General features: G+C 37.9%; 2 protein-coding genes across 7 annotated transcripts in view; one reads left to right on the top strand and one right to left on the bottom strand.

The window, feature by feature from the left end:
• The window catches only part of LOC105674883 (5-hydroxytryptamine receptor-like), a 111,673-nt gene that overhangs the window by 50,993 nt on the left and 35,781 nt on the right, over window positions 1-24,899 (bottom strand). For 5 of the 6 annotated variants that reach the window (XM_067348899.1, XM_012371537.2, XM_067348895.1 and 2 more), the window contains exon 3: window positions 5,734-5,842. The exons of the other annotated variant lie outside the window; for it this stretch is intronic. The gene's annotated coding sequence lies outside the window, so the exon portion shown is untranslated. The remainder of the gene's footprint in view (window positions 1-5,733; window positions 5,843-24,899) is intronic. 6 annotated transcript variants of the gene reach the window in all.
• The window catches only part of tn (tripartite motif containing protein thin), a 169,632-nt gene that overhangs the window by 2,246 nt on the left and 142,487 nt on the right, over window positions 1-24,899 (top strand). The window lies entirely within an intron of this gene.

The raw sequence follows: 24,899 nt of genomic DNA on the forward strand, positions 1-24,899 counted from the left end.
TAAAACAAATATTTATGAGGATTTAAATTCTTTGGTTGCACCGCTTTGCGATGCAGCATTTACTTGATGTATTTCTGTAACAAATGTAAATTTATTTACTATAAGTTAATGGCAAACGAAAGGTCAAGGTATCAAAGAGAAAATATATATTCCGTTTGCATTTTCCTTTGCAAAACTCCTTGGAGCGTGCTTGCTTCACGAATCGCTTCAAATCGGTTTGAACCGATAGAAAGTACCTCTGTGAAGTTGGCACCCCATTTTTAAAAAAATCAATTTTTTTTTAGAGTTCTGAATGCACCCTAAAGAGTTCTAGAGTTCTCCATAAAATTTATAAATAGTTCCGGCGAATTAGACAAAAAAATCAATTATTGAAAGTATGGGGTGCTAACTTCACAAAACGTTATCACAAAATTGACGATAACAGCTTAATCGTCGGAAATAATTGAAAATATCATTAGAATTATTTGTAGAACTCTTGAGGTGCTACCCAGAACTCCAACGAAAAAATAAAATTCCAAAAAAATTTTATTCTTATTGGAACTTAGAATATTTTCTTAATCGGTGATACGAAAAATAGCGAGAACTTGTTATATATTGGTCTGAGCGCTTTGAACCTTAATAATTATTGTTAGAACTCTTGAGGTGCTACCCGGAACTTCAATAAAATAATCAAAATTCCAAAAAAATTTCTCACTCTTCCTGACCTAGAAAATTTTCAATCGGTGATACAAAAAATTGCGAGAACTTTTTATATATTGGTCTGAGCGCTTCGAACCTTAATAATTATTGTTAGAACTCTTGAGGTGCTACCCGGAACTCCAATAAAATAATCAAAATTCCAAAAAAATTTCTCACTCTTCGGGACTTCAAAAATTTTCGATCGGTGATACAAAAAATAGCGAGAACTTTTTATATATTGGTCTGAGCGCTTCGAACTTTAATAATTATCGTTAGAACTCTTGAGGTGCTACTCAGAACTCCAATAAAATAATCAAAACTCCAACAAAATTTCTCGCTTTTCCTGACCTAGAAAATTTTCAATCGGTGATACAAAAAATTGCGAGAACTTTTTATATATTGGTCTGAGCGTTTCGAACCTTAATAATTATCGTTAGAACTCTTGAGGTGCTACTCAGAACTTCAATAAAATAATCAAAATTCCAAAAAAATTTCTCACTCTTCCTGACCTAGAAAATTTTCAATTGGTGATACAAAAAATTGCGAGAACTTTTTATATATTGGTCTGAGCGTTTTGAACCTTAATAATTATCGTTAGAACTCTTGAGGTGCTACCCGGAACTCCAATAAAATAATCAAAATTCCAAAAAAGTTCTCGCTATTTTTTGTATCACCGATCGAAAATTTTTGAAGTCCCGAAGAGTGAGAAATTTTTTTGGAATTTTGATTATTTTATTGGAGTTCCGGGTAGCACCTCAAGAGTTCTAACGATAATTATTAAGGTTCAAAGCGCTCAGACCAATATATAACAAGTTCTCGCTATTTTTCGTATCACCGATTAAGAAAATATTCTAAGTTCCAATAAGAATAAAATTTTTTTGGAATTTTAATTTTTTCGTTAGAGTTCTGGGTAGCACCTCAAGAGTTCTACAAATAATTCTAATGATATTTTCAATTATTTCCGACGATTAAGCTGTTATCGTCAATTTTGTGATAACGTTTTGTGAAGTTAGCACCCCATACTTTCAATAATTGATTTTTTTGTCTAATTCGCCGGAACTATTTATAAATTTTATGGAGAACTCTAGAACTCTTTGGGGTGCATTCAGAACTCTAAAAAAAAATTGATTTTTTTAAAAATGGGGTGCCAACTTCACAGAGGTATAGAAAGTAGAAACATCGACGACTCGATCACGTAATTTTCCGTTGAAAATAGTAAGGTGAAAAGCGAGCATTTTTCGTACGATTTTTCGGAAATAGTGATCACGTAACTTTTTCATGGAGTATTAAAGTTTGATTGAACTAGATTCGCGTGAAGATTTGAAACGACGAAAAGGGGTTATAAACGAAATAGTTTACTGACATTTACGTGATCTCGATATCGTGAATGGTACAATGTAATTTGCTCTTCTCGATTAATAGCGGTTATCCATCCATTCTGTCTCTCTTTTTTTTATCGGAGTATGTCAAGAGTTCTACAATGCGATTACATTGAAGGATCGAACCACCGCAAAATTATGGCGAAATTACAAGCACCATCGTATTGGCGTTCGCGTATCGGATTACGCCGTTTAGAGCGATCGAAGAACTCGAAATTACTTTACGCTAATTCACTAATCGGTCACAAATACAATTGTGAGTTTTGTGTACAATACCATTAGACAAATAGTTACAGCATTATGATAAACTTCTGTGTTCTGTATAGGTATATCGCGTTTTCAAAATGGATTTCTCTAGGTTTACATATTGCAATTTTTATAAATAAGCAAAAACATTCTAGGAATTATTAAATTCACAAAACAGTTTGAGGACAGTCATTCCGACATTTTTATGATGGGATGTTGCTCTGTGCAGTATCTCTTTAAAGTTGGATCTGTATAACCGCATACGTTTTTTGACATTCCCGATAAACGACACTATCTGTATACCTGTCACACCTGTGTCCGTGCTGTATCCACATAAATCAGGAAAACGTCGCGTGTGTGGATTTTTATTTATGATTCTTTTGTTATATTCATGATATTTAGAAAGCGGTTATAAAATAAATTCGATCTTTTTGCAAATTTATCAACAGAAATGTTAAACTTTAGTGAATTATTTTATAAAAATACGGATTTAATTATATATATAATACACATATGTGCCGGTGATTATGAAAGTAGGCCAAATAAAAAATTAAAAAAAAAAAAGATTTTATTATTTATTTTGTGTTATTTCGATTTATAAAGTCAAAATATCTCAAAATAAAAAATTATCAAAATTTTTGACTTACTTTGCTTTCATAATCACCAGACATATACAATATCATTCTTCGAAAATGCAGACACTTTGAAATCGATAAATATAAATGGATAGGCTAGAAAAAATTAAGATAAAATTATGTGTCTTGCAGGAATAAATACAGTTAACAATTATTAACTACAAACGAGCTTTTTTGTTATATAATTTAATTAAAATATATGTATAATCTGTTTTTGACAAGAGAAAGTTCTTATAATATGCGGGAAGAAAAAATAATAAGCGAACAAAAAACACAAATATGTTAATTAGAAAAATAGTGATGAAATTAGTTGTTTTGCGTTGTAAGATGTTTTTCCGAAGCTCCGTGAAGGCAAGTTCGGGAAGAGGGAAAGTTCAAGACGGGTGCTTTTTGCACAGAAACGCGCGTCGTGTGCGGTCCGTGAAAAATGAGATGCAAAGATGTTAACTCATAAAACTTTCAGTTGCAGGGTCGTAGGGCTTCTTGGCAAAGAAGCGGTATCGTCGGCCGCTTACCTCGCCCGCTTTCGTGCCGACTAATTGCTGCGTTATAATTACATGAGGGGCTAATGCGCGATTACGTGGATCCGTGCACATTCGTATCCGGGCTATCTCTGTCCCTCTCTGTCGGTCAACATTAGCCTAATGCAACCGTCCGTCGGTCGTTACGGCGCGAAGAATTAAGCAGTACCAAAGCATGACCATAAATCTAATTACACAGGCGGTATCGCCGCATGCCACTTGTAAAGACGCGCGAACGTTATAGCGTCGTGCCAAGAGCACCACTAGCTAAGGCAAACACGTTAAGTTCTTGCGTGTAATTAATTAAACGCGAGATGACAGACACTTTGCCGTCAGCGCGTATACAGTATACAGTAATAGCTCCTTTAGCTGTATAGTACACCGGAAACTTCGGAACAATATACATAGCTCACATATCAGAAAATGTAACAGAGGCGTTACGATGACGCTTGTTGCTTGTTAGCGGTGTGCAAGAGTGGCGTCATCATGCACTTAGCGAGATTAATTTGGTGATACAACAGACTCTGTTTGAAAAGATGGAGTTTTTGGTTTATACCGAAAGTGCTCTGTAAATATTTATTTTTTAAAAATAATACGAACCGTGTCCTGTTTCCATAAGGAATTACTAGACATTATTTTACATGATTAATAGATACAATCGACGTTATCGTTATCGGTGATTGTCGAAATTTTCAGTAATTTTATAAGTATCCGCGTTAACAGTAGTAAAGATTTTTAAATTGTTTCCTGTTTTCATAAATAATTCTTGGTAAAAATAATTTTGCACAATTAATAGATATACTTTACATCGTTATCAATAGAATGCGTGTAAAAATAAAGACGCTATTCGTCTATATTTGCTTTGAGGCTACGATACTGTTACCTTCATTGTCTATTTAACATTTTAATATTCTTGTACAGATTTAACTTCAAGGGAATCAGTATATATATATACATATATATGTAACCATAACATTCTATCTTTGTGACCTTCAGAAAATTTCTACAGCACAATATTGTTATACTCAATTGATCCTCAATCAGTTCAGAAGAAAAATTTCCATATTGATTCTACTGAGCAACGCGTTTGCCTTAATCTGGCATTATCGGATATACATAGAAAAATTTTAATAAAATTGAGAAAATGTATTCCTCATTGCGAACAATCGATCTTTTTATCGACAACGCTGTACTTATATCGATATACGTATCTAGGTTAATATCCTAGTTGTTTCCGATACACTCAGTACGCTTCGGGAATCTGTTTATGCAAAATTTACGATATATAATATTAATAACGGGCGATTGCACTTGGTCTTATCGCGTCATTGCGTCGTCAGAGTGCAACGAAAGCGACATTTTCCCGAAGTCAGAGCCGCGTCATTCGTCGTCCTTCTCGCGAGAATCGCGGAGTGCACGATACTTCGAGAAGCACCCACCTAAAAGCCCCGTCGTTAGCGGTAAAAGCATCGATAATGTACGGCGTGACGTACGAAAATGCTCACGTTGCCGGCAAGTAATCTAATATCACTTCGCAAACTTCACCTCCGGGGTCACTCCGTCTGCGGGGTTAACGTGAAATATTTTGTTGCTCTTGCAGCAACTGTGCTAACCTACCTCTTTATTGACTTCTGGAGTTTAGCCACGCCGCACTGCACTCTTAACGAGTCGCAACGTGCCGCATACGTGCTTACCGTACCCACTGCAATCTCGCGACTCGTTTGCTCTAACTAGCACTGTTTTGTTTTTGCTTTTGCGCACGCTGTATGCCAACTTGTGAATTGTAAAGTCTGGAGGGTTCTCAAAATCTCGAGTTGTCGGAATTTTTATTCTCTCAAGCGTAATTGGCGTAATCAAGATGCGGAGGCCTGGAAATTGGCCGCTGAGATTTCAGAACTAAAGATTTGGAAATTTCTTGGGTTTAAAAATGAATAACATAGGATTTCAAAATATTCAAGAAGTGAAAAATGGCACAAAAAATTTTTAATTCCGGAGTGTTTAACGTTCCAATAATTGCATAAAAACCACACATTTCATGTGTAAGCTATTGAAAATGTTCTGTATTTAAATATTATTTCCGCCTACCGTTACATATGTACGCGAAGTTTATTGACCGTCGAATGGCGAAATAATAATTCAGTCGTAAAAAGTTTACGGACATCGCGCGTGTAATCTCACGTCATCGAGCGGAACGAGATGTGGGTTATACGAAGCGTACAATTTGGTTAGAGGATTATTAGGAGTTCGCTACGTTCAACAAGTGTTTCAACCAACCTGAGCTTAGAAATGGCCCACAGGGATCTAATCTATGCACTGTTTATATGTTGATGACCATCGCAGCGCCGGGTTCATGAAATAATTGCGTTCCTTGATTGCCAATGTCCTGCAAGATGAGAAAATGTTCTTAGATATGAGATTATCTTACATTTGCATGTTTGCTTAGTTATCTTCTATAAAGTTATCTAACTATTATGTATAAGTCCAATTAGATAAATACAAAATACTTTATATATAAATACATAAAATTTTATACATAAATATTTATTACTTACAATTACAATGACAATATTATATATTATATAAATAATAAAATATAAAATATATTTATATAATATTATATAAAGAATTTTAATGTAGATCAAAAACATGTTGATGTTTTTTAATCTCTGATTACATAAGAATGCTAACTTTTGAACATTTTATAAGTTTTTTGAATAATAATTAATTTTCTAGATAATTAATTTGAAAATATATTTTTGCTTAACAACGAAGGGCATTAAATTATTTCAAGAGTGAAACTTAATTCACATTTATGTAGAAGATTGACCTTTTAATTCTTTCTTAATAATTTATAACACAATCAATTAAAATCTAAGATTTTCAATTAATTCTCTCAATGGTTGTGCAATAGTTTCTATTCCAATTACTAAGTAAAATGAAGATCTGATCGTTATTGAATGGATTTGCACATGCTAAACTAGTCTGAAATGGGGAAAGATCTTATAGTAGATTCATCTTGATCCGTGTTCAAATTACTGAAGCGTATTGGACCGTCAGAATCGAGCGTATTGGATTTTCGGGTGAAACCGTGCAATTCGGCGAGCATGAAAGTCAGCTTGGCAGCGTCCGCGCTAAGGCGTGCGTTCTCGTTCATTCGCTTGCTCGCCTCTCATAGTCGAGCACTTCGACAGTCCGTGCTTACTCGTCGATCGTTACCGTTCCGGCTTCTCGGGTTTCATCGAATTTTCACACGTCGACCACTATCGCGGTGTCAGGCAATCCACCGCACCGTCAATTCACTTCTGTAATTGATAGCGGAACGTACGACTGACCGCTGACCGCGCTGACTTTTACGCGCGGTCGCTTTTACGCTTCGGATGCGCGCATAAATAAAAAAGAAGGAAAGCGCGCGCGTGACCCAGTAAATTTATATCACGCTAAGTGCAGGAACGAATTTCGCGCGGTGTCTGACGGGGGAGAGAGACACCCCGACGTTCACCCCGAAAATGTGCGCGTGGGGACTTTGAATGTGGCGAAAATGCGAACGGCGCGCCGGACTAAGGCGACGCGCGCGTTTAATGAAAAGCTGCGCGCGACAGAGGCACAAAGCCGCCGTGCTCTCGGTTCACCAGCTCTCGAAACTTTTGCCAGTGTTGCGGATGGCAGATACACGCGGGGCCTGTGGCGTTGTCCGGAATTTTTTGACGACCTATATACACGGGAAACTTTTGGCGCGCAACTTTTTTGGAACGTTTTTGCCGACCAGCCGTCGTACGTTCTATTTTTGCGCAGGGAGCTTTACGTACGACGAGTAACGCGCGCGCGAAAAAAAGAGAATGTATTGGCTTTTGTATATTAAAACATACGCAATCCCGATTTTGCATAAAAGAAAAAAAAAGCGAAATGAATTTTGCAAAACGGGTGACTATTGCGCGACGTCTCTGACTGGTGAATAAAAATTGAATGGAAATCTTAACGAAAGCAACAGTTGAATATTGATTAGGAGAAATTAGAATTTTCATTTAAACATTTTATTTCAAATTTTATTAGGACCTTGAATAAGTTCTCGCTGTTTTTTTTGTTAAAAAAAAACATTAATTTAAAATATAAGGCTTACAATAACTTTACTCAAAGTATTGTCCATCATTAGAGACCACTTTCTCCCATCTTTCTGGCAGTAATTGAATCCCCCGTCGAAAAAACGATTCATCTTTTGACGCAATCCATGAATCGACCCATTTTTCGGTTTCTTCGAAAGAATGGAAGCGCTGCTCGCTCAAACCATGCGCCATCGACCGAAACAAGTGGTAATCCGAGGGGGCTATGTCCGGTGAATACAGCGGGTGAGGTAGAACTTCCCATTGAAGCGTTTCCAGGTAAGTTTTGACTGGTTTTGCCACATGTGGCCGAGCATTGTCATGTAACAAAATGACTTTGTCGTGTCTCTGCCCGTATAGTGGCCGCTTTTCTTTTAGAGCTCGACTCAAACGCATCATCTGAAGTCGATAGCGAGCTCCCGTGATAGTTTCATTAGGTTTAAGCAGCTGATAATAAATTACGCCCTGCTGATCCCACCAAATGCAGAGCAGAAGTTTCGAACCATGGATATTCGGCTTTGCCGACGATGTTGATGCATGGCCGGGCTTACCCCACGATTTTCTACGCTTAGGATTATCGTAGTGTATCCACTTTTCATCTCCAGTGATGATACGGTGCAGAAAACCTTTTCTTTTATGCCGTTGAAGCAGCAATTCACACATGAGAAAACGTCGTTCAACGTCTCTCGGCTTCAACTCATACGGCACCCAATGTCCTTGCTTTTGGATCATTCCTAACGCTTTTAAACGTTTTGAAACTGTTGACGCATCTACTTGCAATGTTTTCCCGAGCTCTACTAGCGTCTGACATGGATCTAGATCAAGCAATGCCTCCAATTCTTCGTCTTCAAACTTTGTCGGTGCTCCAGAACGTTCTTTATCTTCAAGGTCAAAGTCATTATTTTTAAAGCGCCTAAACCAGTCTCTGCATGTCGTATTCGACAGAGCATTGTCACCATATGTTTCAACAAGAATTCTGTGTGCTTCAGCTGCAGATTTCTTTTGAATAAAGCAGTGCAATAAAATTCCCCGCAAAAACACTTTATTTGGCACAAAAGTAGACATTTTCGCAATAGGTAATTAAACACGTGGTTGACACTGTGGTAAACTGTATCTACTAGAATTTGAGGTTACATATAGTACTACTTAGCTGATGCGTTTCCGTACGAAATTCCATGCAATAAATTTAGCAGGTAGTATTTATATTTTGAATGTTATCGCACTTTCTCTTGTTAAAATTAACTATCGGTTTTCAATTTACTTGTTTTTTCAAACTCGCGATTTAATTTGACTGAACTTTTTTTTAATTTCTTGTACGAAGATATTAATTTAATAAGTTTACTTAACAAAAGGATTGTAAAGGAATTTCTTTTTCAAATACTAGTCGTAGAAATACAATTAACAGTTGGTAAAAAGTGTACATATTTCTTTTTTACAATAAATAATTCATGTAGTTATTATGATAATACACTAGTAGTTTCCGATAGCAAAAATTCAGTAGAAAAGTATTATTATGGTCAGACTTGAAGAGTTAGCAGGAGGTTTCTTATATTCGCAATTTTCCCGACAATGCTATGATTTATAGTCGACGTGAATTAATGCATTTACGGCCTACAAAACACGAGATGTTCGCGCAATGCTTCCGAAATTCATTATAAATACATATGCAAGAGCATTATCAAGAGTGTATACGCGACCATTCCGTTGTAATACTGCTTTAAATGGTGGATGTATCTCGAGAATCGGAACATTGCTATGTCGGAATAACTATTCATACCTAACTAAGAACATGTTCGTGCAAGGCTTAAAATCGAACTCGTGTACCTCCTCTGAAGCAGCAGATGCGGTTTTCGAGAATTATAATTATTCTACACGGACACGTTGTTGCGTTTCTTATTTCGAAGTTCAATATTTCTGCAACGTTTATGGTTATAGAAATATTTTTAAAAAATATTGTATTATATAAATGTATATTCTCTCTCTATTTGGAATTTATTTCAATACATAATGCTGTATTTAAAAAGGCACATGGCAAATTATAATTTGCTCTTTGAAATTCCTGGAAGGACTCAAAGCTTAACCATTTTGACGACCGACAATAAGATACTTATAACGAACTCGGTAATAAGATACTTTACTGTAAGGAGCATCGAGTCAGTTTAAGCAATGCTACAACGGTCTGTGAATGTTGAAGAGACTATTTATAATCGTGGTTATATATCTACGCTTGAGATCCAGCAGAAAGAAGGGATTATGGAAGAAACCAACGGTTTTGTTAAAATGAAACTGGCATGACCTAATTCCAGAGAAGGGAGAAGCTTGCAGCCTTTGCAAGTCACTGTACATTTTCTAACGACATTGTATGTCATTATGGTATTTTATATTTGCCGCAATAAAACACGCCACAATTGGCTTTGTGCATAAAGATTTGAAGAAGAAAAAAATCCGCAGATAAAATAGAAAATCTATAAACTTTTCTCTACCGATCTGTGACGGTAAGAAATCGAATTTATCTTGTTATTCCGTTAGTTCCTCTTTAAAGCTCGCAAAAAACTTCTCTCGATGATTAGTTATGCAAAATAATTAGCACCTACGCTTCGGCGTTCTTTTCGGAATTGTAGGCAAGCTGTTTCTCCATTCTTTAGTCGAATAATTCACACGGGTGCTATAACTGTTCTCTCAGGTAACACGTTGAAAGTCCCTGTTAGCTGCCATAGAAATTCCTTTCGCATACCGCCCTCGTCATAAATTAGAGATGCACAATATCCTCTCGCAAAGCCACTTAAACCCGAAGAGGCTCTTTCGACAGCCTGCGAATAACGCGGGGATATCCTTAGAAGGATCCCGAGGGTGATTCGAAATGCACGCCAATATGTAGTAATACGCTATTACATCAGCTCTTTTAGTTCACGTTTTGAATTTAAGATTAATCGAATGTCCAAAAATATCGTATTACCACTTTGGAAATTTCGTGCATTTCCTAGTAAGCGACTAACTCCCACGCCTTTCTTTCGACTTGTTACGAATCGATTTCACTAGCCAGCTAACTTTACTTTATTAGAAACATGGAATGAGTTTAAATTACGTTTAGAATTCCGTTCACTTTTGTTTCTCTTTAAGCCGAGCTCCGAAAAGAGACAAAGGAAATCAGTTAACTTACGGTTAAAATTAATCGCCTCTTTGTCTTTTAGCTTGGAAGAAAAATTAGTTGAGTTACAGTCACAGTTGGCCGAAAATAGGCGAGCGCACCGGTCGCATGTAAAGTAGATTTGTTCACAATGAACTGAAACTCGCCAGCATGTCTCAATTGTATTTCGTGTAATTTACAATGAGTTAAATTATTCTGCAGCACCAGCTACACCCAACGGTTGCACAAATTGAAAGCACCGGAACTCCGAAGTCGAAGAAGTGAGTCGCGCAAATCTTGTTTTAAAATTGACTTCTAACGAGTTCTTTTTAATCGCGAACGCAACACATTTGATCGCGTAATCAACTTAATTATCAGGATGTTAGCGTTAAGAAGGATTATTATAAGTAGAGCTTTCAAATGAAGCCAAACTCGCACAAGTTTACAACGTTACTACTAATTACAATACTTCGTCTAATTAAAACCACGTATTAAGTGTTCGGAGTTCGGGCGCCGCCGCGCACAGCGTACAGCCTCGCTATTGTTTTGTGACGAGACTTCCGACTCGCTAAGCACATCGATAAATACTCTCTCTCTCTCTCTCTCTCTCTCTCTCTCTCGTAGTGGCGGAACGAGTTTATTGACTGGCCGAATTAAGACTACGAGTGGCAGGAGCGGGAATGGGAGTCGCGCATTCGCTCGGCTCTTTTCGCGAAATTTCCAGAAGAGGTTTAATCGTGCACATGCTAGCGGACGTATTCGCGCGAATGACGGGAACGCTGTCGAGAGCTGACCACGGCTTTTCCCAGTGAAACGCTTCCCGGAAACTCGAGCAAGTAGATTCTGTCACATGGCAAGCGACTAGTTGTCGATTTCCTTTCTCCACCGAAAATCCAATTGCGAACGAAGCGATTTCAAACTGGGACTTTTTTCTTCGATTCTGTCTTCAACGTTGACTATACGGTCGCCAGACTGACTCGCGCACTGACGTCAATCGAAAGCTTACTTGTTTATCACGAGCACTTGCGAACTTTCGGAGACCGACCGAAAGCTCGATTATTAAATGTTCTCCGAGATTCCATAGTCTCTCGTGCTAAGTGCGCGCCTCCTGTGGTATTAGTTCGAGATCGTCGTATCGGGCCGCCAGTCGGGGAAATTCGTGTATATTTTCAGTCCTTTGAGATACATTAAGATACATAGTCTCGTTTTGAAAGTGCTGCTGCCGGCTAAGCCGGCCTCACTTACGAGTAAATGCGCACTTACGTTTTGCGATAATATTTTTTTCACCGGGCTGAAAAACCCTTGGCGTGTTGGGCATGTAATGTCGCGTTATGATCGAACTTTATTCGGTGGATATCTGAATTAAAGTTGCATGCAATTGTTTCATAATTGCATAAATTAATTAATTCTTCCATATTTAAAATGCCATTATTTTCTGAAACACTTGTGCCCAAATGTCCATTAAAATAATTTGAAAAGTTTGAAAAGATTATTGTGAAATAAATTTAATATGAATCACAGGAAACGTCATATTTTTCTTCATTAGGAAGATAAGTTGATTAATTTCTCAGCAATTCTGTTTCTAAATTTGTTTAACAATTATTCCGGGAAATAAGCTTCTGCATATTTGCGATAGAGAAATAAATGTATTGAGTCGTCGATTAAGAGTAATTTGGAACGCAGCGCAAAGTGCTGAAAATAGATTGGTGAAATTATATTTAACACTTTTTTTTGAAGCAATTAACTGTATAGCCAGTTATAAAACTTTGAACCGCACGTATTCATCATTCTTACCGCGTCTGTCTGTTTCAATTTACGTAACATAGTAGTTCAATAGCATTATATTGATGCGTTTTGTAACGTATTCATTATTCATTAATATGAAATATTAATCATATTGTATCACGTAATTACACATATTTTGTCTATGCTTATTAATTATCATTTAATTAATTATCCCACGATTTACATTTATGTATAACTACATTATTCATCATGCTGCAGTTGTTTTGAACAGAAAAATATTTGCGGAGGCAAGTTTGCATCAGCAACGCGATTTTGCTTTGATGTAATTCGCCCAAGATGCCGGCCGGTTTACATACCCCTATCCGTATCCATCTTACTTTTACGTTGGCATTATGAAAAAACTTCGTCGTAATCTTCTGTAAATTTGCTCGACTGGAAGTTTCCGCTTGCATAAAATGCGCTCGGCTTTTCCGAACGATGGAACGTAACTGTGCGCGCTTTGCGTAGATTGAGCGGAAACTTTGAGGTTGTCAACTTTGTCATAACGTTAATACCACCTCTGGCAACCCAATTTATCTATAAATCTATAGTTTGTTGCATATTACTTCCCGAGTCTTACAAAGAACAATCTCCTATATTATGTTCTAGAAGTAATAAGAAGTAAAAATATCCCATTCCTTTCATGATTATGATCTTCGTATATTCTTGTACATACAATCTTGTATGTACAACAAAAATAATCTATTTTTTTTATACTAGAAAGATATACAAGCGTGCTGTGTCTAAGATAGCGAAAATTTTATAATATTTTTACAACTGCACGTATTTAGAAAGTTATATTAATGGAAGTAAATTTTGTAGTAAGCTATAAAAATTTCGAGCGTATACAAACTATATTACAAAAGTTTTATATGCATGGAAATGTATGCATGTAAAATATAAGATGACTTTTATACGACATAGGACACTGCGAAATCGTAAAATACAAGAGTCATATAAGCCACTGAAAGTTTGAGTATATTCGGTAGAAAATATCGAAGAGAGTGCCCCAAGCGTGTCTTATTACTTATTTTTGTGATAACTGACGATGTTTGCATCTTCAACATTTCTCTGCAATTTTTTTCCGTACGTATTATAAAAAGACAGAGCCGCCCTAATTTCAAGTGGCACGTGTGTGAGGAATTCTGGACTTTACGCGCGGTAATCCGCGCGAGACATTCGCGAAAGACGAGTATAATGACATTTTCTGAGATTTAAATGTGCATATGAAACTTTTAGTACTTCGTATTTAATTATCGCAAAACTTACTCGGTAAAATATAATTTTACGTCAATTCTTGATGTAATGATAATTTTTTAATTGCAGCATCTTCTTCGATGTTTAATTATCGCGGTCGTAATGGATGCTTTAGATTTCGATGATAAACTATCTCAATATGTACAGCTATTTCTGAAATAATCCTCGCCGGCTCATATCCATATAGAGATTAATTTAAGAGTATTACATTATAATCTTGCTATTATACCACCATATTCTTTCCGCGGCGTCAACTTGGCGCAGACAAAAATTTTTGAATAAACGTACTGTGCATGCTAACTAAGTTTTTTCATTCTTTGTTCTGCATCGTGTAAAAAAATTACAGGTCATCTACCGTCTCCGTCCAGAAGAATTTTTATTAATCCCGCTAATGTTCCGCGTTACTACACTCAGCGCGAGCACGCAGCGTACTGTGATTAAAAAAAAAAAATACATTAAAAGAATATTCTTTTACAATTAGTGACAAGGACGAGGGAAAAGAGTGAGGTAGAGGATTAAGCTCGCTTGTTTATGTATAACTTGCTATCCCTATAAATCGAGATTCTATTATCGCATAATCCGTTCCACGGCTTTAATCCTTTGCTCGCAAGATCCCTTAAGGGTAATCGGAGATTAACAAATCGCCGTCTATTCTTGAACACTTTTCTGCTTCAAAAGAGAGAAAAGAAAAAAAGGGGAAGAGCGAAGAAAAGAAAATTTAAATTGCGCGAATCATTTTGATTAATCGTCTCTCTTCCACGGGTGGAAATTTTCACGCCAGAGCGGTCTTTGATTCCGCGAATACTAATTATAACTTGGCCATTCTTACGGGAACGGGTGAGAGATCCGAGGTATCTTCGCGGCATTTCCGCGCAGACAGGCGCGCTGACCCGGAAGAGGGGCAAACTTGAATTACGTTCGCGCGGATGCTGAACCCCTTACGAGAGTCCCGCGGATAACGTCCCGGATACTTCATCCACCCCGGATACCGCCGCCGCTTCCACCAGTGATTCGCTCAGTCGTGATGAGAGACGTTTTTAGGGCAGAGGGGCGCGGCTGGGGGAGAGCGAGGGTGGTGGGGCATGATCCCCGATAAGCGATACGTTATCTCTCCTTAATATTTCCCGGATAAACGTACGTCATAACTCTCATAGCTTTGCTAAGCGGGGAAGCCCGGCCGGGAAATATCAGTTTAGCTTTATATTTCGATGAAGTTGCAGCGCGAGCGCGCGCATTATAACTCGCGGTTTACTGCGGCCGAATGAGCCGACGCGGGCAGATTTCGTTGCAGCAACGGCAACTCTATGAGTGCATACGAGAGGTCGGCGCACTCGTGTGTGTGTGTATAGGACGTGCGTGTGTGAGAGCGCACTCGTACGGATGTAACGAGTGAAGAAGCCAGATTTTCTCGCCGCACGCTCCACGCTTTTTACAAACCGCGCACACCTGCTTTCAAGTTATATTGCGATAAACCGGAAAAATATGTACGCGTTTGGGAAGATGTATAGGATGTAAGGGAATAGGAACACCGGACGAGATAGCAGAGAGAATAATTCTACGCGGGGCGCATACGTTAATATTTCATGAAATTTAACCCTACGGCGTGGAACCGAGGTTGACGGTCTCCGTTTCCAGTTTACGAAGCTTCGTTAATTTCTGCTTCCTTTTGTTAATAAAATATTATAAAATAATTTAGCTTATCTTTTAATGAAATATTCTCAGTTTCAAATTTGTAAGGAGGTTTCTTTCTTATTTATCTTTATATATCTATAAATAATGAAGAGTGATTTGATTTTGTTTTAATGATGCAGCTTTAAAAAGATCCGCTAATCACTCTTTTATTACAGTTTTATATATATTATATAAATATGTATTGCGTGTTTATGCGATGAACTCCGCTGTTTCGGATTAAAGGTTGTCTACGATAATTTTGGTTTATTTTTCAATTGAAATTTAATCATCGTATTTTTTTGCTTAGAGAGGAAATCGTCGATGCGAGATCGCGTTGTAATCCGCTTTCAGCTTTCTGCGGGGATAATAATGCTTGTTGTGGCGTTTGTGTCAGCGGTGGTTGTAAATCACGGCGTGAGACAAGAAAATATGGATCGATAGACCGCGTGCAACATTGTGCGTGTACCGCTTCGCAACTCCGGCGCGATACGCTGTGTTATAATTTTCACGCTGTATCGTATAATAATGCACATAACGTGGCACATACACCCGCGATATAAAGATGTTGCAAGAGGTAACACTTTATTCTTGCACGCACGTGTTTCTCACTCCGTAGACGTACATTAGTTCTCACCCCGGCGGCTATTAAATCATTAGAATGTCGGAAAGGAAGTAGTTAAGAGGCACGTGGAAAATAGCTCGTACAATGCACTCTTGACTATTCTGCAGCATATGAGAATAGAATTCTAAGCGAGGTAACTTGCAGTATTGCGTTTATGTCACCTTCGAGATGAATGGATGCGCACGTGTATCCATAATATATCAAACTGTAGAAGAACTTTTTTCTCTCTTTTTAGCGTGACATGTCTAAAGTATCCTACGTTATCATTTCACGATGATGTATTAAATATTTTCAGTTATTATCAAGCGTCGTGTTGTATTGCTGATTAACTGAGGAAGAATATATAAACGTTTAGTGTAACGTGCAAAATGTCTTTACATACGCAGTTCACGTTTGGAAGTGCGGTTTAATGCATATAAATGCAACGATGTGCTTTCCTGGAATGTGTATAATTCATTTTGTACCTTTTATCAACCTTTCCACTTCTATTATATATCTATGAATCTAGCGATAATAATACTTTTCAACGATACATTTTGTACATTCCGCCACTTCTGCTTCAAAATTTACATATGATACGCTTGATGTAAAAATGCCACTATAAATATGGCGAAAACGAATACCATTCGCGTAAAGTGCACTGAGTATTAAATTGCATGGTTTTCGCATTTGCTTTTTTTACATAGTCCATCACGTTATACCGAAATTTTTACAAACAGTCATCTGCGCTTTTACTTCAATCGTGCATAATCATAATATATGAATTTATACTTGCGATTTATAAACATTTGACGTAAAATTGCGAAAATGTAATAAAAATATTAAAACTAATGTTTTTAAATCTTATTCTTGTTTTGCGTTTTAAAAATGCATATAAAGCGAAATAATATTTTATGAGAAATGCGTGTGCAGTGTTTTATCGTGGTGAGAAAATTATTTAAATAAAAAAATATCACAGAATAATGCTTGTAATAACAAGAATATTTCATCGCGTGCGAAAATTTGCTAGTCGACGATTTGCTATTTAAGGAATAGGGCGGCACGAGGGAAATATTTTAGATATTTAATGATATAGTTAGTCTAGAATGCTATTAGCTAAGATAATTACTGATTGAAAGATGGGCGGGAGCAGAAGACGCGATACGGCAGTCGAAGGTTAGCGAGAACTAAATAGAGAGGAAGTTGAGAGGCGAGGAGAAACGAGGTTAATCGAACATTCGATACCAAGGAATTAACTCGCATAATAGGATTGATACCGAGTTGCTCCAATTTTAATCAAAAGAATCTCTAGTCATACACGTATCTCTGCCCTAAAAAGGAATTAACCCTGAAATTAATCACTCCGTCGCATACGATTACAATTAACGCATTGCATTGCACGCCAAATGCACACGCGGGATGCATACCTTTCACGAATTTCAATTAAATTAAATTACAATTAAATTACGCATGGATGAAAATAGATATATGTGCATATAGCGTGTGTACAAATAACAGATACATGATGTAACAAAATCTCGATACCGAATACCGCGCGTTTCACATTAAGATGTTCAGCAGTCGAGAAAAAAGGTTTCCAAGTTTCACGGAGAAGCAAGAATAGTAGCCCACCGTCATCCCGACGCGGTTTTGTACCGTGATTGATGCATGGGGTCGCTTCGCCTCGCCGTAGAGAACGGTGACGACGAGGAGGAGGTGAGAAAATGCGTGGCCGCCATCGCGGCGTGTCTTTTACAATCTCGCGAGAGTAAGTCTCTTTAAAAGCACCGACCGACGCTTTAAAAGCATCGACTCACGGGTTTTTTTTTCAAAATAATACCCGGCGACGTTACGAGAAGAAAAACGATGGACATTATCATGTTTAGTAGACACCTTGCGTTCGTGCGAGCGCGCGCTCGAGATACGGATAAAAAAAGTAGAAGGCAGCCACCGCGGGGACATTAGCCGGCTACATTCTGCGCAATATCATAAATCTTAAGGTCGTTATTGCTTTCTTCCCATAATTCCACTATCGCCGTGGCGGACTTCGCAATCGGCTTACAGAGAGAGAGAGAGAGAGAGAGAGAGAGAGAGAGAGAGAGAGAGAGAGAGAAAGAAAGAGAGAACGCGCTGTCGTCGACGCCATTTCCATAAATATCCGATCGATCGTAATTATTAACTTTCCGGAAAATGATTTCCATCGTGCTTGCGCGGCCCATTATTCCGCGCACGGTGCGATCCGCCTAAGTGATCTACCATTCTCGTCTTCGATTCTTCTTTTCGCGGGACGTGCGCGCTGGAAGTTCGTCCTACCTTCGGCTCTTTTCCCGAATGCGGAAAACTCGCCGATTGCTATCTTTCAGACACGAAATCAATTTGTCGCCGGCGAACCGATCCGGCATTAACGGCACGATAGAAGTTTGCTCGTTAAACATTGAACAAATTGCCGCGCGCGATTTCGTTGACATGACGGAGATATGACACGCGTGCGACATTTCGGGCATTCAAGTTTTCAATCGCTGAATATTGGAGTATTGAGAAAGTTTCTCAATCACGAGTCCTGCTCTAATGATTCAATATTCATTCTGCAACGTTCTGCAAATTTTTCGCAAATTAGTTGCGATGTTTTCATACCAGTTTTATTCATTTTGCGATGATATAATATACGCGTAATTTGCGTGACGTAAAAAAGTCACTGAGTTTTTATATGGAAATTTTATTTACCGTTACATTGACAGAATTATACCTTTCACTCTTCTATGACACTTTCTGCTTTTTATTATTGAAATTTAGATGAGAAATTATTGTCTTGTTGATTTCGTTTTTTTCTGTCATTCAGTTCTATTTTTCTGCATAGGCGAGATTAAACGTGGAAAGCTTATACGCGGGCCAAAAATGCGATTTCAGGATGATGGAAAAGGTTGCTCGTTAAAATGTCTTATTTTCGCAGAAATAGAGTCACTTTATGACACGATTCCTCATTGTTATCCGGAAATACGTTTGCTACATTTTCGATCAACGATCGTATCTCCGCTGCATTTTCATAGCCGTTCACGACTGCTCCGCGGGAATTCAATTATTTCTCAGGAATGGCCCGGCCTGTATTTTCGGCAGAACAAATATGTGCATTACCGCGGTACTGTGTGCTTGTCACTTGCACGGAATTACATTAATTTACCCTTCCGCAAGCTGCTCGGAATTTGTGGCCTATAAGACTGGCATTGGCGATTCACTCTTTTACATTATACGCGATACTTTTAAATTCCGTGAGAAAGAACTGAATGTCTCTGAATTATTGTATCTGTTATTTATACATCACATAAGAAAGCATGAGAAAATTGTCGACTATTGCAAGATTAAAATACAGCTTAATGTTTATTGTTCCAACTTTTTCAACGCGATATAATTTTAATTAAACATGTAGTAATTTACGCGCATTGAAAATTAAAATAAACAAATCTGTATGATTTATTAAACCATTTTGATAGTATTAAAAATATTCGTGTAATCACAATTATATTGCTGCGAAACGAGAGAAAACTGGTGTGCCAGTTGCGTGCAGATTGCCGTAGTCAAGTGCTATAAATGCACTTGAATCGTTAATGGTTGGCACCGTGACCATTGAGTATATGCATTAGGAAATAATTCATTTATAGCCGTGTGGAATTGGGATTGCTTGGGGGTGCCTGAGATTAACTCGTCGTTAATGCGCAATTGACCTACAATCAAAAGCAGAACTGCGACATCTGTAACATATAAGAGGTCAGCTGCAATCGACTTAGTTAATGGCGACGCAAATGCGAGGATTTATGCGGGTTAAGCAATGTCGTGTGGAATTTCTCTCGCTGTTCACTTTATCCGGTAAATGATGCGTTGATGAATACTATAATTATCGCAGTCTCTATTCGTTTCCATTCCATTGACTACGCAATCGAGAGTTGTTTTCCTGCTCATTGCCTTTTATTATAAAATATTACATGCGCTTTTATTTGCACTTATAAATTCATTACATTTGTTGCAATAATATTACATTTTAATTAGAATGTTTATTCTAATTAAGCAGCTGTTTATTTTCTTCAGATTTTAAAGCAGATTTTATCGCAGGGATTTTCGAATGTGCTTTTAAAAGATATTACGCAATGTTGGTTCTTTCTTTTCGATATTTTCTTATTTACTTTTTTGGATTCAAACTGTATGTCAGTATTATTATAACTTGACAATATTGCTTTTACTCTTTTGCAGAATTTTGATTTTGCGTCGTAAAATATACAAAATGAAGTTTTTAAGTTTCGATGAAACGTACTGGAAGTATCGTCTTAACTGCGCGCAAAATAACGACATGTATATGCATCACTTTGCTTTTCTACTTCATTTGCGCGATCTTCAGCGAGCGAATCGATTTTTCCTGCGATCTTTAAGCACGCGAGACATATTCTCGCAACTCCTCGTTACGAGTGACGCGACGCGCGACAATCGATAGCATATTCGATTTTATACTCGATTTTTCCATTGCGTTAAGCTCTGTAACATATTGGAGTGAGCCTTGAAGGGATGGGGATGGACCACTGTGGAAAGAGAGAGAGAGTTTAATATTGCCGAAGGGTATCTGTCTCGTCCCCACCTTATACGCAGTGTAAATGTGGAAGGAGTACAGACATCTTCCAGCTACTATTGCTCTCCTTGGCCCGAAAACGACACATTGGCTCTCTCCGGTATGTTATAGAGCTCAGTGAGGGGCGCGTCTTTATAGATAGCGTCTCAAGAAATGGCTGATGATTAGATAGCGTAAACATAAGTCATTCGGTTTGCAAGGGAGAACTCCCCTTTTCTAGTTCAATAAATTTGTTGATTCAATTTTCCGCCGACGCGAGAGCTTCCGAGTCTTACGAAATTAAAGTTTCGTTCCGCTTTTGTATATTAGATATACGCATCCATAATTCAGAGCGAACTCGGAATAATTAAGGAGAATCTTAACGCGTTTACGAAGACTAAGTTTACCGACGCGATTTCCTTACACGACAGACGGCTTTAGACTTGCGATACAGCTGTAAAACCGTGTCCTTTTCGCGTATAAAGCCTACTGTCCTAATTTATTCAAAGCTCTGAGTAATTAAACTTTACGTGCTGCACATATCCGTGCATTACGCTACTGTGCAACACGTATTAAGCATATTTTTTCCGCGTCCTTTTTAGTTGTTTGCTCTATAATTAAGCTCAAAATGAAAATTAAGATACACATCTGTTTTAAAAAGTAAATAACAATTAGCTTTAATCAACTTTAATATTTTAAATTAAAATTTACTACATTTGAATTTGCAGCTTAAACTTTGCTTAAAAGTGCGACTGTTTACCCACTTATATGTAGGCAATTCATAGCTGTGTTTAATACAAAATAAAGTGAAAATATATTTCAAGTGATAAATTTGATAAAACATTTCAAATAAATTCAGTACATGTCATAGTTGTTTAGAGAAGCAATAGTTTTATGAAATTTGGGTAAAAAAAATATCTCGAAAATTGTCCCCTATTTTATCCGTATCGCGAGAGATATTTTGTTCAATCCTGAAACTCCGGCTTGCGCAAAACACTGAGCAATATACTTGACGTTACCAATATCCGTCGACAGAATCGTATCTGTCGACGCGGCGTAAAATCTCAACAGCAGCTCGTAATCATAAAGCATGCGGAGTCATCGTTGTAAAGCAGTGGCATCGAAATTGCTGAAGCAAGTAGCGATATTCTCGCCGATTTACTGGCGCATGCGAAGATAGCGTTACTACTAAACTTGACAGCGTAACAGAATGTCGAAGCGCCGACACGCGAAGGACTACTTTACATACGAATTGTCGAGGATGTTTTTGAAATATGCAATTTTTGAATCGTATGACAAACCGCTTTATTGGCTACATGCAGGGCATGTTGATTAACCTCCGCGCTTCTCCTTCCTTTATTTTTGCGGCTTTATGTTCAGGTATTTTGGTGGGTATTTCATCCTGTATGTGTAGCTCGATGCGTACAGCTGCACGCGTGGAGAATACACGTCTCACTATACCTAAGGGACGCACAATGGACGCGGCGCGACGTGCTATTAGATCATGGAATAATCATCGTCCTCGTAGCTCGAGGACAGTACTAGGTGAATCTATCATGGTTGCATGATAGTGCTCAATCGGATTGTTCATAATGCAGACAGAGGAATCAGTGCACGGGGCATCATCCACCGCGCTTAGTAGAAGCCGGAAAATATTATCTTTCGTACCTCTCTCGTCGGCCCCCGACTACGACTACATCTTTGTGGGGTCTTCTTTCATATTTTCGAGACGAAATGAAGACAGCGGGGGAGATCGCTCACCGGAGGAACATGGAGGATGGAGGATGATGATATCCTTGTGCCTTGGATGCTCGGGCTCCAAAACTCGCTGTTTCAACGAGACGGCGAGATTCAAGATTAAAATCGCGTCTCATCCTCCGGCAATGTCTAAGTCGGGGTAAATCACGTGGAATAAATGAAGTTGTAATCGCGTCATCGTGATGGAGATCGATTTAAGTTGAATGATGCAGCTTCTTCGCGCTCGCACAAACGTAAACTGTTGATCGACGAAGCATTTTTTTTTCAATCGTAACAGATTACGGTTCGTCGAATAACTATTTTAACTTTTGGAGAAAAAATTCAACTTACAAATCTAAAAATATAAATTCTAAATAATACTAAATATGTTTTTTATTTCGCTGTAGAAGCTCGGAAAGTGCAGGAAGCTGTCGAGAAATGTTATTGTAATACGTGACATTTCCTTAAAAACTGTTCCTTAAATAGAACTTTTAAACAGATGTGAAAGCGCATCACACATACGCATGTAGCAGCAGCAGCAGCAGTAGCATAATAGACAGTATACATAAGATATGCGCATATTGCAAAAGAAAAGAAAGTGAGTTGTATTTTTATAAAGATGTCGGAAAGCACATTTGGGATGGAGACTATTGAAAAAGAAAGGAGCTATAATCAGAAAAGAAAATTTGGTTTGACGTTTTCGATATTTGATGATGGCCAAAAAGGATGTATTTCATAGATAAGTAGAAGCATATTTTTCCATCATAATTGAAAGCTTCCGCAAAAGATATAAACTTTGAAGTATCAGGAAAACGCGCGATTGAAGATCTACGAGTTTTACTCCGTGACTCGTGGGATTCCTGTGGAGATAAAGTTTCAGAGAAAAAATCAAGAGAGAGATTGACATTTAGCTTGCATATGAAAAGCATATTTCGACATGTCCGCTTCATGCCGTGCGGAATACGCGAAGAGAATAATGTTGAACCTTCGTGGAGTCTCGAAAGATTGTAAATGCTACGTGAGCTCCTCTCAACTTCGAATTCCATGAAATATTTTGTCGACAAAGTGGACGAGAGAATACCGTAGTTCCATCCTGCGGATTTTTATATTTCATCCCCGTCAGATTAATATGAATATTATTCGTTGAAAATGGCTGGACATGTGATTCATAACAGCGCGAATAATGCATCTCATTGGATAGTATCGCATTGATAATTGTTTAACATCGATCCGCTCTGAATTGTTTTAACCTTTTTTGCGCCTAAAGAATATTTCGAGCTCCTCCAGAAAAAGAAACATCAAACAAACGAAATTTTGACTAATGAAAAATATAAGAATAAAATATACGTTATTTTAGAATATAAATTTTTATTGTGTGAATTTAAGTTTCACAAAATGTTGAATATTTTAAACATAATTTCACATTCTTTTTTTTTAATAAAATTTTTTATTGCATATATTTGAATTATCTTTATTCCAAATTATATACCGTTGCTATTTTCGTAGCTCGCGAACTTTGACACTTGAGTTACGACGTCGGTTCTGTCATCATGAATTCTTAAACGCACCTACCAACTGGTCTTATAAATATTACGGACGTCTGCTGAGATTAATAGAGAGAAGCCGCGATTAATAAAGCACATCTTTCCTAAAGTGGTGATAGGTCACGCATTTACAAGCGGTCATTTACAACGCTTTTCCGCATTTATTATAATAATAGCGACTAACTTCTCTCAACTAATTCCGGTGCGCAATTAACATCTTCGGGTGCTTGCGGTTCACCAAAGTGCGAAGAAAGTATAAAGGATTCATCGCGCATAGCGCGACTAGACGCGCGCGCGCGAGTAACGACGTTACGGAACTTTCGGCGGTGCGAATTTTACATCAGGCAAGAATTGGCAAAGCTGGAAATTCGTTAGGACTTTTGGGACGAGATAAGTTTTGAGCCACACCGTCCTGTAAACGTACGGTGGTGTACGAGAACGCGATCCGGGTCACCGCATGCGTTTCCGCCGCAGCCGCGAAAACTTCAGCGCGCAGCAAAATAGAGCGCTAATATCTCACGACCTCCATTAGCGATATTCTTCTGCCATCTCCGGAGCGTTCTACGGCACTCTACGCCGATGAGCACCACCAGCCCGCAATCAAATAATGGAGCACGGAGTTGGTCGCGTGTCCGAATAACTTGAAAAACATAGTTGCTATACCTGTAAATCTTAACAATGCATGCAACGTCGTGTAGACGCGGCGACGAATATTTTTCCTCGCTGCATCGCATGAATGAATGAATGAATGAGTGCTTTTATTAGCTCCCGGCGATGTGGTGTATCACGAACGTCAGCGTTAAATGCATTTGCTGTATTTTCGATGAATTGTAATTTATTCCGTTACACTTTCACATTTTACTTTAAAATCGTTCTCTTTTTTAAATTTCTTTGCTTCATTCAGTTCTTTGCCGCTCTATGGCGATGCACGACAAGGCTACTATAAAAAGAGATCAATAATTCTGATGGCTTTGTAAAAATATTGAATTGAATTATTAATTTACTTATGTAATTAGTTACACACAATATC

The sequence above is a fragment of the Linepithema humile genome, chromosome 1 (assembly GCF_040581485.1).
Source record: "Linepithema humile isolate Giens D197 chromosome 1, Lhum_UNIL_v1.0, whole genome shotgun sequence".
Classification (NCBI taxonomy): Eukaryota; Metazoa; Arthropoda; class Insecta; order Hymenoptera; family Formicidae; genus Linepithema; species Linepithema humile.